Here is a 13,960-nt window from a genome sequence, read left to right on the forward strand (position 1 = left end):
AAGAGACTGAACAGGTCCAGAGTAAAATCCAACAAAGAATGAAAATCAAGGTTATTCTACTCTCTAGCTTGTACTTTAGAAGAGTAACAAGAGCAGAAGTGGAGAAGGGGTGCCTTTAAGACAAGGAGAGAGATTAGCTTCTCTTTTATTTCTCACAAAAATACTGTACTATATGGATCATTAGTCCCATTTCCACAGATGACAGAAACTGAGGCTCAAAGTTTAAGTGAATTTTCATAGTGAATGGACCCAAAAGTCAAGTACCAATCTCATTGAGGTGTAAACAGATTCTCTCTTCTCATGATTGTCTTGTCTGTTTGAACTAAAAGCAATATTATTTAAATACTCCAGGGATGGAAATCGTTTCAACTTAATCTCCACACAGATTGGTAGTGATTGCAATGCTGTGTTGAGAAAGGTTTTTATAATGCATTCAGGCTACAGGGGAAAGGATAATGTGACCTTGGGAAAGTTACCACATCTTTCTGAACTTGTTTCCTCATCCATGCCTACCTATCATAGAAATGGAAAGGACAGTTGCAGTATAAATGTTATATTTGCTTTTCCATGTTTAGTATGGTTTCTTTATTTGTCAAATGTAAATTCAAGATTGGGTTAGGGAGGAGATTCTCCAGGGCTACACCTCATGCCAGACACAGAGCTCCCCCCTTCTGCCACCTTGGTCAGTACTCTGTCCTTGACCAGGATGCCTCTTGTCTAACTTCATTAGAGACATCATCATCTCTGGACTATCCAGATCCCCTTGAACAACTTACCAAGTTGTATCATGACTGGTGCTAAGTGAGCATTTTTTTTTCCAGACGTTTCCATCCATGACAAACCGAGTCTCGTATCTTGGAATGACACTGAACTTGTCTCAAGCCTATGAGGAGAACAGATTATGTGTACTTCTCTAGCTACTCTATCCTCTACTGACCAGTTAGGTGGACAAGACAGCCTATATAATAATATTTAAAGAAGGCTCCATTTACTGAGAAATTACCTTTATCCATTCTTTAATCCTAACGACAATGCTATAAACGAATATCTTTAAGTCCTTTTATGGATGAGAATATCAACACCCACAGAAATAAGCACCTTGTCCAAAATTACACAGTAACCAAGTAGTAGAGCCAGGATTTTGGCCCAGGCATGTCAGATTTCTAAACCCACATTTTTATTTCTCATGTGATCCTTTCTTCCTATCATAATATAAATGGGAAAAGGGTTGTTTTGGTATTTTTACTACTTAGAGCAAATTTCTTCCCTCTGGTCCTCAGACTTCCCATTTACAAAATGATAATATGGAACTTTCTATTCCTAAGGACATTTCCATTTCTTATGGTTAGTGATTTTGTGATGGATAGTCTTGAAAGTTCCGGACATAAAGGTAGAATTTACCTAAGTTACAAGGAAGGGAGTATTTAAACCATTCTACTTCAGTTGTAGAGCTGCTGCTTTCTAGAACATAATGTATGCTGTCTTTGGAAAGGATCAGAGATGATTTGTAGAATGAATAAGCACAGTCCACAGAGAGGGGAACCTGGACTGCAAGTTAAAGCTCTTAGCAGGGAAATGTTAAGTTTATTTCTAGCTCACTCAGTTTCCACATATCTACCTTTCTCACTGCCTTACTTCCCATGTGCAGTAAAAGTAAGTAGGGTGTCTATTCATGAAGAGAGGCGTTATAAAGGAGTCTTAATGTTTTCCTGATTAAAAAGATGCTACAACAGTATCTAATGATGAAGATAATGCCCCAAGACCCAGAAATTCCACTTTTAAGAGTACATCCAACAGCAATGTATATATATATGTGTGTATATATATGTATGTGTGTATGTGTGTGTATATGTGTGTGTGTGTATACATATTCACCAAAAACAAGTTCCAGAATGTTTATAGCAGCATTATTGATGACAGCCCAAACTTGGAAACTCACCAAATGCCCATCAACAGTATGATGGGCAAATAAGTGGTATATATGAATACACTGAAATGCTACAGCAATAAGAACAACTGATCTACAACTTTATGCCACAATATGACTAAATCTCACAAAAAATGATGTCAAGCAAAAGAAGCAAGACACAAAAAAATATACACTATGGGATTTCCATTTATGAAATACAAAAATAAAGCACAATTAATGGTGCCGGGGCAACTGGGTATCTACATGCAAAAGAATGAAATTGGACCCCTACCTCATACCATATATACAAACTGATCCCAAATACATCAATGACCTAGATATGAAAGCTAAAATCATAAAATTCTTAGAAGAACACATAGGGATAAATCTTAATGACCTTGATTTTAGAGATACATTCTTAGGTATGACACAAAAGCACAAACAACAGGGGCAAAAATAAATTAGACTTCAACAAAATTAAAAACTTTTGTGCTTCAAAGGACACTATCAAGAAACTGAAGAAAAGATTTCTAAATCATTTATAAAGAATATATAAGGAACTATTGCAAAAAGACAAAGAACCCAATTGAAAATGGAAAAAATAACCTGAATAGACATTTCTCCAAAGATTAAAGACAAAGGATGGATATAGTTAAAAAAAATTAAAGATAACAAGTGTTGGTGAAGATGTGGAGAAATGAGAACACCTGTGCATTGATGGTGGGCATATATAATGGTCCAGCCACTGTGGAAAACAATTTGTTGCTTCCTCAAAACATTAAGGGTAGAATTACCATATGATCCTAAAATTCCACTCCAAGGTATATGCCCAAAATAATTAAAACCAGATACTCAAGTACATGTACATACATGTTTGTAGCTGTGCTACTCACAATAGACTAGAGGTAAAACACCCCAATTTTCCATCAACAAGTGAATGGATAAGCAAACTCTGGTATACACAAACAAAAGGACATTAGTCAATCATAAAAAAGTATTGATATGTGCTGCAGAGTTGATGGGCCTCCAAAATATTATGCTAAGTGAAAGAAGCCAGTAACTAAAAGGTTAAATATATCAGAATATATAAGTCCATATAGAATGACAGAGATTGGTGGCTGCCAGGAGCTTGAGGAGGGTCAAACGGGGAGAAGCTGGTTACCGGGTAAAGAGTTTTACTTTGGTGTGATGGAAATGTTTGGAACTAGATAAAGGTGGTGGTCTCCCAAGATTTCAAATGTATTAAACACTACTGAATAGTTCATTATAAAGTTGCTAATTTTGTTATTGTAAATTTCACCCAAATAATTATTTAAAAAGAGACTGGAAAAAACCCAAACATGAATATCAAAAAAAAAAAAACAAAAGATAGATAGATAGATAGATAGATAGATAAAGAAGAGAAGAAGGAAGAGGAGACAAACATTGCCGTTAGAAGCCATGGTAGTGGGATCCTTCAGAGGAAGGGTAGTCACTGGAAGACACAAGAAGAGGACTTCTGGGATGCTAGTAATGTCCTGTTTCTTGATTTGAGTGCTGGATACACGTCTGAATTTATGAAATTCAGCAAGCACTTATAATAAGTGTACATAAACTTCTGTATGTATATTATGTCAATACCAAAGTTTTTTAAAAGATTCACTGGCAAAAATGCTCCATTAGAAGTAAGACATTTTTCATGTCTTCTGCCCATTTCTTCACTGGATTGTTTTTCAGGTGTTGAGTTTGCAAAGTTCTTTATAGATTTTGGATACTAACTCTTTATCTGATATGTCATTTGCAAATATCTTCTCCCATTCTGTCGGTTACCTGGGTGTGTGGTATGTAAGAAATGAACCACGGGAATCTACCCCCAAAACCAAGAGCACACTGTATACACTGTATGTTAGCTAACTTGACAATAAATTATATTTGGGGGAAAAAAAAGAAACAAGACCTTTTTCTAGGATATTTTTCTGATGTGGAGTAAGACCCCACTTCAGTTCAGGAGCATAAGCTGGCATCTACATTTTCCCCCAAATTAGCAATGATCTTTAAAACACAACAAAGCTTGGCTATACAAAGGGTGGGGAGGGAAAGCAGTTGGCTGGTTTTGTGGAAGAGTGGGTAGTCAGGAGCCCTGGGCTCCAGCTGCACTGTTACGCTTTATAGCACTCTCTGGCCACAGAGAAGCCACTTTACCACTGAATCTCAGGATTCCTCATCTGGGCACTGGGCAAAGAAGATACGACATGAAGTGGTCTGTGTCTATTGCTCTCAAACCAAGTACTGTGAAGGAACTGCAAGAAATGCCATGGAGAAGTGGGTTGAGAAGCAGCCAAAAGAATGGAGCTTGTTTCCTTGGGAAACTCATCCTACACCAAAAAAAGCTAGAACATTTTAATCTGCTCTACCCAAGGAGCCTCCATGTAATAGTTAATGCACCTCTGCCACCATCTATTTCCATTCTGATCTGTCTTTCCTTCCCTTGCCTCATATCCTTGGGAGATTGGCTAAAATGTAAGCAGGTCAAAGGTTCTCAAACATTTCAGCCAAGTGCAGTGTTACATGAAATGTCAAGTCAAAAGACCTTCTCTAATCAAAGAGGGGATGAGGGACTCCTCTAGTTGGCCCATTCTATCTTCTCTAACTAGCCCATTGACAACTGGATATTCCAGGATGTTTAGGGGCCAAAAAGTAGCCAGAAAAGATATGAAGACCACAAGGAGTCAAATACATAGCAATTCAGTTTTTACAGAAAAGGGGGGTTTAGTGCAGGGAACATGACAGACATGGATGCTTGCATGAGTGCTTTTAACAATTTAAATCCATAGAAAACTGTCCAGAGGTCCCAGGACTAGCCTCCAAACAGAGTAAAGAACTTTTTGTCTATAATGCATGATGCCCTTGAGTTCTACTGCAGGTAGGGTCAACAACCTCTTAGGAACTATGGCATTGTCTAAGCCCCTCTTCTATATTACTGGACTTCTTAGAGGAGGTAGCACTTGAGATGAGCCTTGGAGAACCAGTAGAGCTTTAGAAAAAAAGAAGAAAGGGTAGTTGGCTGAGAAAAAGTCCACCTGACTTTAGGACTCCATATTGTCTCCCTCGTCTCCTCTGTCTCCTTCAAATATATGAGGAAGCACACAAGTGGCATCCTTTCTTTCACAGAAGTTTGTCTAGGAGGTGGGGTGCTCCTCTATGTCTCCTACCAGGAGCCTGTCTGGACTTTGCATGGAAAAGGAGCAGCTGATTCTTGATACTCTTATGCCATATGGAACACATTCCTTTCCAGGATTAAAAACACATTAAGGTAACACACACCACATGTAGGAAGGGAAGTGACCAGTCATCCTATTTTCTCCAGTCCCTGAGAAATAAATGTAATGCACGTATCCATCCATTTATCTGAGTGTGCACACACGCGTGTGTGTGCATGCATACACACACACACACACACACACACACACACACACACACCCTTCTCTACCAGCACAGGCCAGGGAGGTGCGGTTTCCACAGACCAATCTCAAAACTTCTTCCCAAGGAGCCAAAGAGGGAACTTAGTTTCCAAACATTTAGTGCATCATCTGAGACCTAAACCCAAACTTTGATATTCCTCCTCTGGTAGGAGAATGGCTTACACATTTTTCTCTGTGTTGATATTTTTAAAACATTTCCACAAAGCTACCTGCCAAATGCCTTCATCTCAAATGCGTAGCTTTCCTGTAATGCATGTTAACATATACAAAGCATCAGCAGTTGGGACTCCATTCACCTGTAAATTTAAGCTGTCTTCAGAGCCTGATATTTGTAAACAGGTTCACTTTCTAAGAATACAGCTGGTCAATGTTTTAACTTGCTTAAACCCTTCACTGTAGATTCTGCCTGCCTTCTGCTAGACTTGTGTTTTGCCACCATCCCTCCCATCACCGACCCAACCCTCACTTTATGCTCTCGCTAAACTGTACTTCCTTTAGTTACTTTAGCATGCCATATTTTCTTAGTTCCCAGCTTTGGTCTCAGGCTTTGCCCCTTACTTAGAACACCCTCTCTTAACTATGAGTAGCTCAGCTTAGATGATCAATGCATTAATAATTATTATTACAGTTTGCATTGACTGCAGGCTTGCCATGCACCTGACACAAAATTAAGTACTATACATGCAATCATTAATTTAATATATATAACAACACACTGAAGTAGATATAGCTATCAGTATTATCACTTTATAAATGAGGAAAACAGGGTTAAGAAATTTTAAATAGCTTCTGCAAGGTTGTATGACTAGTAAGGAATGAAATCTGAATTTAAACCCAGGTAATCTGATTCTGAACACATTGAACATAACTGACTTATGTCGCTCCTTAAAACCTTCTCCAAGTTCAGCTAAGTCTGGTAGTCTTGTGGGTCCCCACCAGCCCCTATTACTTGCAAAACTGTCCTAATCATACTACACTAATTGTCCATTTATTTCTCGCATACCTCAAAAATACATACAAGCTGTTTCTCACTCAACCTGTATCCCCTGGCTCACAGTAGGTCTGTGATTGTTTAAGGAAGATACAAATAAATTTAGATAGAGCCTGAGTTAACTTCTATTCATAAAGAAAACACATGATAATCCAGTTAGTGATATAAACCCCAGGCTGCAACTAAAGCAATTAAAAGAATAAAATTTTTCAGCACTTTGATAATGCTTGCTAACACAAAAATCATACGTCAATTACCAATCTTTTTCATTTATTCATGAAAGAAGGTGTTCCAAAGATTTCCAATTGCTAAGGCTTCCTGTGATGAGCAAGTGCTTAGAGATAAGAAAGCTTAATTAAAAATAATAATCAGTAATTCCAACACTTAGTACATTTCAATTGCCTGTGGTTAAAGAACAAACAGAGTCAAATCTGGATAAGCGTTTGGCAGATGGAGTAGAAAGCTACATTCAAAGTTTGATGTCATGTGGGGAACTGGACAAACACAAGGACATCTGAGACCAGGGAAGAGGGTTGGCAAAACCAAGACTATAGCCGACCAATCTAGGAGGTCTAGTGAGTTTCAAATGGAGGATGGAGTTCAGCTTTCACAGGCCCAGATGTGAGGGATTGCCAAACTCCTCTGCCTCAGGCTAGGATGGGTTTTGAACCTCCAACTGGAGGCAAGAAAAATAAGGTGGTGTCTTGGATTGACCTGTTCTTCCTATCTTGACATCCTAGGGTTCTGAAGGAGAGGGTTGCTGGTTACCACTTAGTTCACAGAGCTGATGATTTACCAGACTCCTAGGCTTAGACTTTATCGGGTGACCAGCTTCACCCAGACATCTGACCTGTCCGCCATACCCTTCCTAGGTCAGTTAAAAATATGGTTCCACCACAAAAGACCCCAAATAGCCAAAGCAACCTTGAAAAAGAAACACAAAGCTGGAGGCATCACAATTCCAGACTTCAACTTATATTACAAAGCTGTCGTCATCAAAACGGTACAGTACTGGCACGAAAATAGATCAGTGAAATAGAAAAGCCAGAAATGAACCCACAATTATAATGTCAATTAGTCTTTGACAAAGTAAGAAAGAATATACAATGGAAAAAGAATGTCTCTTCAACAAATGGTGTTGGGAAAACTGGACAGCAACATGCAAAAGAATGAAACTGGACCACATTCTTATACCACACGCAAAAATAAATTCAAAACGGATTAAAGACCTAAATGTGAGACTTGAAACCATAAAAATCCTTGAAGAGAGCACAGGAAGTAACTTGTTGTATACTGGCCATAGGAACTTCTTTCTAAATATGTCTCTTGAGGCAAGGGAACCAAAATCAAAAATAAACTATTAGTACTACATCAAAAACAAAACAGAACAAAAAAAACAAAAAAACTTCTGCACAGTGAAGGAAATAATCAACAAAACCAAAAGGCAACCTACTGAATGACAGAAGATATCTGCAAATAACATACTGATAAAGGGTGAGTATCCAAAACATTAAAGAACTTATAAAACTCAACACCCTCAAAAATGAATAATCCAATTAAAAATGGGCAGAAAACATGAATAGACATTTTCCAAAGAAGACATACATATGGCCAACAGATACATGAAAAGATGCTCAACATCACTCATTATGAATATGCAAATCAAAACCAAGAAGAGATGCCACCTCATATCTGTCAGAATAGTTCAAATCAACACACGAAACACCAGTGTTGGCTAGGATGTGGAGAAAGGGGAACCCTCTTGCACTGTTGGTGGGAATGCAAACTGGTGCAGTGGCTCTGGAAAACAGTATACAGTTTCCTCAAAAAGGTAAGAACAGAACTAACCAGGATCCAGCAATTGCACTACTGGGTATTTTTTTTTTTTCAACGTTTTTTTTTTTTTTTTTTTTTTTTTTATTTTTGGGACAGAGAGAGACAGAGCATGAACGGGGGAGGGGCAGAGAGAGAGGGAGACACAGAATCGGAAACAGGCTCCAGGCTCCGAGCCATCAGCCCAGAGCCTGACGCGGGGCTCGAACTCACGGACCGCGAGATCGTGACCTGGCTGAAGTCGGACGCTTAACCGACTGCGCCACCCAGGCGCCCCTGCACTACTGGGTATTTACCCAAAGAATACAAAAATACTAATTCAAAGGGGTATGTGCACCCTGATATGTACAACAGCATTATCTGCAATAACTAAATTATGGAAATCACCCAAGTGTTCATCGATTGATGAATGGATAAAGAAGCTGTGTGTGTGTGTGTATGTATATGTGTGTATGTGTGTATATATATATATATATATATATATATATATATACACACACATGTATATATACATATACATATATACAATGGATGTGTATATACATATATGTAATATATGTGTATATGTGTGTACACACATATGTACATGTATACATACGTACATACAGTGGAATATTACCAAGCCATAAAAAATCATGAAATCTTGCCATTTGCAATGACATGGATGGAGGTACAAATAGTACTATGCTACGTGAAATAAATCAGAGAAAGACAAATACCATATGATTTCATTCCTATGTAGAATTTAAGAAACACACACACACACACACAAAATGAGCAAAGGGAAAAAGAAAGAGACAGAGAGACAAACCAAGAAACAGACTCTTAAGTAGAGAGAACAAACTGATGGTGACCAGAGGGAAGGGGAGTGGAGGAATGGGTTAAATAGTAAAGGAGATTAAGGAGATCACCTATTGTGATGAGCACCAACACAGGTGATGTACAGAAGTATTAAATCACTACATTGTACACCTGAAACTAATATCACACTGTATGTTAACTTACTGGAATTTAAGTAAAAACTTTAAAAAATCTGGTTCTGTTATTTTCAATTTTCACAGGTTTTCTGGTAAAGCCACACACTCTCTTTCTCTTTTCCATGCAAAGTTGGTCATTCTCCTTTCTTCTGTTTTTTGTTTTGTTTTGTTTTTTCTTTGAGCTCCCTACCTCAATGTAACTGGTCAGGAAAAAACCAAAAACTTAAAGATGACTGAGTATCCTGCTACAAGAATGATATGTACAAATTCCACTGTACTCATGCTAAAACACAGATTCCATCGATGGCCCAAATGGCCCTGAATGACCTAGCCTGGCACTGTCCAACACAGCAGCCAGTAGCCACATGTGGCTATTGAACGCTTGAAACATAGGCAGTCTGAATTGATATGTGCTGCAAGTGGAAACTCCACACTGGATTTCAAAGACTTTGTATCAAAATAACAATAATAATGATGATAATAATAATAATGTAAAATTTCATTAACAATTATTTATATTGATCGCATGTTGAGACAGTAGTATTTTGGGATATTTTGAGTTCAATAAAATATATATTATTAAATTTAATTTTACTTGTTTCCTTTTAATTTTTAAATGTGGCTACCAGAAAATTTAAAATTACATGTGACTCACACTGTATTTTTAAACGTTTTTTAAAAGTTTATTTTTTTTGAGAGAGTGAGCAAGCAAGTGAACATGAGTAAGGGAGAGGGAGAGAAAGAATCCCAAGCAGGCTCCATGCTGTCAGTGCACAGCCTGATGCGGGGCTCAATCCCATGAACATGACCTGAACTGAAATCAAGAGTCAGACGCTTAACTGATGGAGCCACCAGGCGCCCCCTCCCACCATATTTCTGTTGGGTGTTCAGCCTCAGTTCCTGTCACCCTTCTAACCACAGTCTAGGCTCCAGGTAAGCTGAATTCCTTTTAAGCCTTTATCTATGTCAGTTTTTTTCACTTAATTTACTCTTACTCAGCTTTGTGCCAGAGTTCAGATATTACTTCCTTGATACAGTGTGGCATGTGGTCAGCCTATCAAATTTGGATCTCTGCGACCTCATGACCCCATTTGTTTTCATCCATCATGGCACTTGTCACACTGCTATAATGGACCCTTTCTGCCCCTCTGGACTATAAGCAGCAAGAGTGAAGAAACTGCTACTATATAGGGCATACAGTAGGTGCTCAATAAATATTTATGAAGGAAGGAGGGAGATCTAATCCGATTGTACCACATCAATGTCACCCAACACCCTATAGCAGGGACTGGCAAACAATAGCCCACAGGCCAAATCTGGCCCGCCATCTGCTCTGGTAAATAAAAGTTTACTGGAATACAGCTAGGTTCATTCATTTACACACGATTTATAGCTGCTTTTGTGAAGCAGAAGTGAATAGTTGCAGCAGAGACCATATGGTCCACAAAGCCTAAAATATTTACTCTATGACTCAAGAAAAAAGTTTGCTGATCTCTGTTCTAGAAGACAATGTTCAACTCCTCAGCACAGGTCACTGCTTACCTGTCCAGCCTTATCTGATGGTACTCCTCCTATAATACCTGTTTCAGATGTGCTGAACTACAGCCAGTGCCGGAAAACCTCCCTCACTCATGCTCATCCATTCCATGTCCAGACCACACTGTGGCTCTCAACACTGTAACATACATAATATGTAATTATAATTCCAGAATATGTAATAGAAATGAATATATACCTACCTGTAAGTCTTTCTTCTTTAGACCGCAAACAGCTCAAGGGCAAGGACAGCTTACTCATTCAACACGTATTTATTGAGTGTGCCCCAAATGTGCCATTAGGAGCTAGAGACAGAATGGTCACCATGCTCAAGTCACTTACAACCAGTTGGAATGGGATGGGAAATCCACTTTCCTTCAACTGTGTCCCCACTGTCCAAGCCAGTGCCAGGCATGCTGGAGCCACGCAGCTCATGTCTAAGTGAAGGAATGTCTCCTACCAGAATCACACTTTTAGCTTCACATAACACTACAAGCAGTGCTATTAGGAGTCAGACCCCTTTCCCCTCCCAGCCTTGACAGGCGGGCAGGCAAGAAATAATAGGTGAGGACACAGATTTGGGAAGCAAACTGCCTGGATTGGAATGCTGGCTCTGCTACCTGCTCTCTGTGTGATCTTAGGAAATCTGCTGGACCTTCCTGTGAATCATGCCCTGTGTCTGTAAAGTAGGCAGAAAAACACCCATCTTGGAGAGATGCCATGTAGATTCAATGACCAATACTATAGATGCAAAATGCACAGAGCAGTGCCTGGCCCATAGCAAGTGTTTTATAAGCATCGGCTACATCGTTATCGTCATCGCTCTTGTTATCACAACCTAAGGGAGGGTATGTGACGCCTTTAGGAGCCTCGTTGGTCAAAGGGGGCTAATGGTATCTGCTCTGCCCACTTTGCTGTGGGAATCTGACTAGAGACATCAGTGGGAGGACTCCATGACCTGTAGAGTGCTCTCCAGATGTGATCCAGGGTGATGATTAGCTCCCAGAAGTGTGGGCCAAGACATTGCTGACACATCTGCAAGGCACAGACATCTGGAGGCCTGGCATTCCATCATCTCAACCCCTGCTGCCCTTCCCCCTCCTGCTCAACTTCCTTCCCTCACGCAGCCCCTTCTCCCACCCGGGCGGTGGGGGGACGGGGGGGCGCAGCTTGCCCGTTCCACGGTTGGAGCAAGAGATTCTTCTGTTCTCTCTCCAGTTTCCATCATGTCAAGGATGCACAGAGGGTCCATTAAGTCTTCTTATGGGAAGAGGCAAGGGTGTGGAGAGAGGGAAGGAATGGGACTCCCTTCCACTGGGGTTTTGACAAGCACCCCTAGATGAAATCTTTCCATTCAGTCACCAAAGCCCTTGGTGGGTCATGGCTACTGCTAGGATGTGATCTATCTATCTTTCTTTCTTTCTTTCTTTCTTTCTTTCTCTTTCTTTCTCTTTCTTTCTTTCTTTCTTTCTTTCTTTCTTTCTTTCTTTCTTTCTTTCTTTCTTTCTTTCTTTCTTTCTTTCTTTCTTTCTTTCTTTTTGGAAGTAGGCCAACAGCAAAAGAATGTTTCATTGAATCAAAATACACATCCATTGCGATTTTTTTCTCAGCCATTTTTCCTCTTTCCTTTCCCAAACACAACACTGTCCAGCGTAGTTCACAAAGCACTTTTGGAGTTAAGGCTGAGACTGTTTTGCAAGGAATCCCCAAAAGCAAGTCAATTCGGTTCAATACACATTTATTCGGCATCAGGCACCATGCTGGGCCCCAGAGGTGAATTGAGAACACTGCACTGTTGTTGGAGACAGTCATAAAACCCAGAACTTTCTGACATGCTATGATAGGGCTGACATAGAAGTGATCCCTGGCACTTGGGGATCTCAGAGGAGGGGACAGGTACCCAGCTTTTGTACTGCTTGACCGGAGCACAGAACCAAACACATCCTAAGTCTTTCATGGCAATATCACGAATCAGTGAGCCCTACATTTGAGAGTTCAAAGAAGACTTCCCAAAGAAAACACTCATGGATCATGGGTGAATAGATGCACCAGGGTTCATAGTTGCAAGCAGCAACCACAGAATTTGGCTCAAAGAGAACTCATGGCAAGCATTTGGGGGAGCATGGTCCACAGTTTTCTGTGAGGGAAGGCTGAAAAATAAGACTTGAAAGAGTCAGAAAGCCAGGCAGTTTCAGGGGCTCAGTAGCAAGAAGAGTTCAAAAATTGCACCCAGCTTTGGGATGCCTGAGTGGCTCAGTCGGTTAAGTGTCCGACTTCTGCTCAGGTCATGATCTTGCGGTTCATGGGTTCAAGTCCTGCATCATGCTCTGTGCTGACAGCTCAGAGCCTGGAGCCTGCTTCAGATTCTGTGCCTACCTCTCTCACTCTCTGCTCCTACCCCACTTACATTCTCTCTCTCATTCACTCTCTCTGTCTTTCTCAAAAATAAGTATTAAAAAAAATCGCACCCAGTTTCTCCAAACTCCAGCTGTTCCTCTCTAGCATCACTCTGCTCAAGACTCAGAGTCCTGGGAGAGAGGCTGTAGCTGGCACATGCAGGTCACCTGCCTAGGTAAGGAGAGGAATGATCTTCAGTGGGAGAATATAATGGTCTGATTTAAGCTCCACCAAGGCCATACCCAGTGGGGCAGAGGTGGTTTGCCCCCCTTCTCCCTGCAAAACATTTAGGGTGTTGCTGAGGAGTAACTGCACTGCTGCTGAGCAGCCAAAAAAGACATTGCAACCGCCAAACAGCGATAGGCAGAAGAAAAAGGGTGGCAAAAGTGTGCATGATCATGGAAGCTGGGTGAGCAAAGTTATGGAGGTCTAGAAAAATAAGGAATGGGCAGGGAATTTCAAGCAGCTTGGCGTTACTTGGGTATAAGGCATGAGATCAAAAAACAACCAGGTATGAGCAGGGGCACAGTATGGTGATGCTTAAACTTGACATTGCACTGGGGAGTGGTTGGGACAATGAAGGAAGCTACGGAGTCTGGTGTCACCCCTACCTGTGTTACTGCTGCTTAGAAGTAGTGTGTTGTTCTTGCCCAGTGTCAAGGGCTGCAGCATGTTCCGTGACTATTACGTACCCCACTGATACCGGGACAAATAGATTAAACAAGTCCAAATACCAGTAACCCAACTGCAGATGTTCTGAGAGGGCTCTGAGCTTGGCCCATCCCCAACTGCAAGTTTCACGGGAAGACTTAAAAGGAAGGGTGGAGAATTCTCATCTGTGGCCCATGCATGTCCC

This window comes from Lynx canadensis, chromosome D4, assembly GCF_007474595.2.
Source record: "Lynx canadensis isolate LIC74 chromosome D4, mLynCan4.pri.v2, whole genome shotgun sequence".
Taxonomy (NCBI): domain Eukaryota; kingdom Metazoa; phylum Chordata; class Mammalia; order Carnivora; family Felidae; genus Lynx; species Lynx canadensis.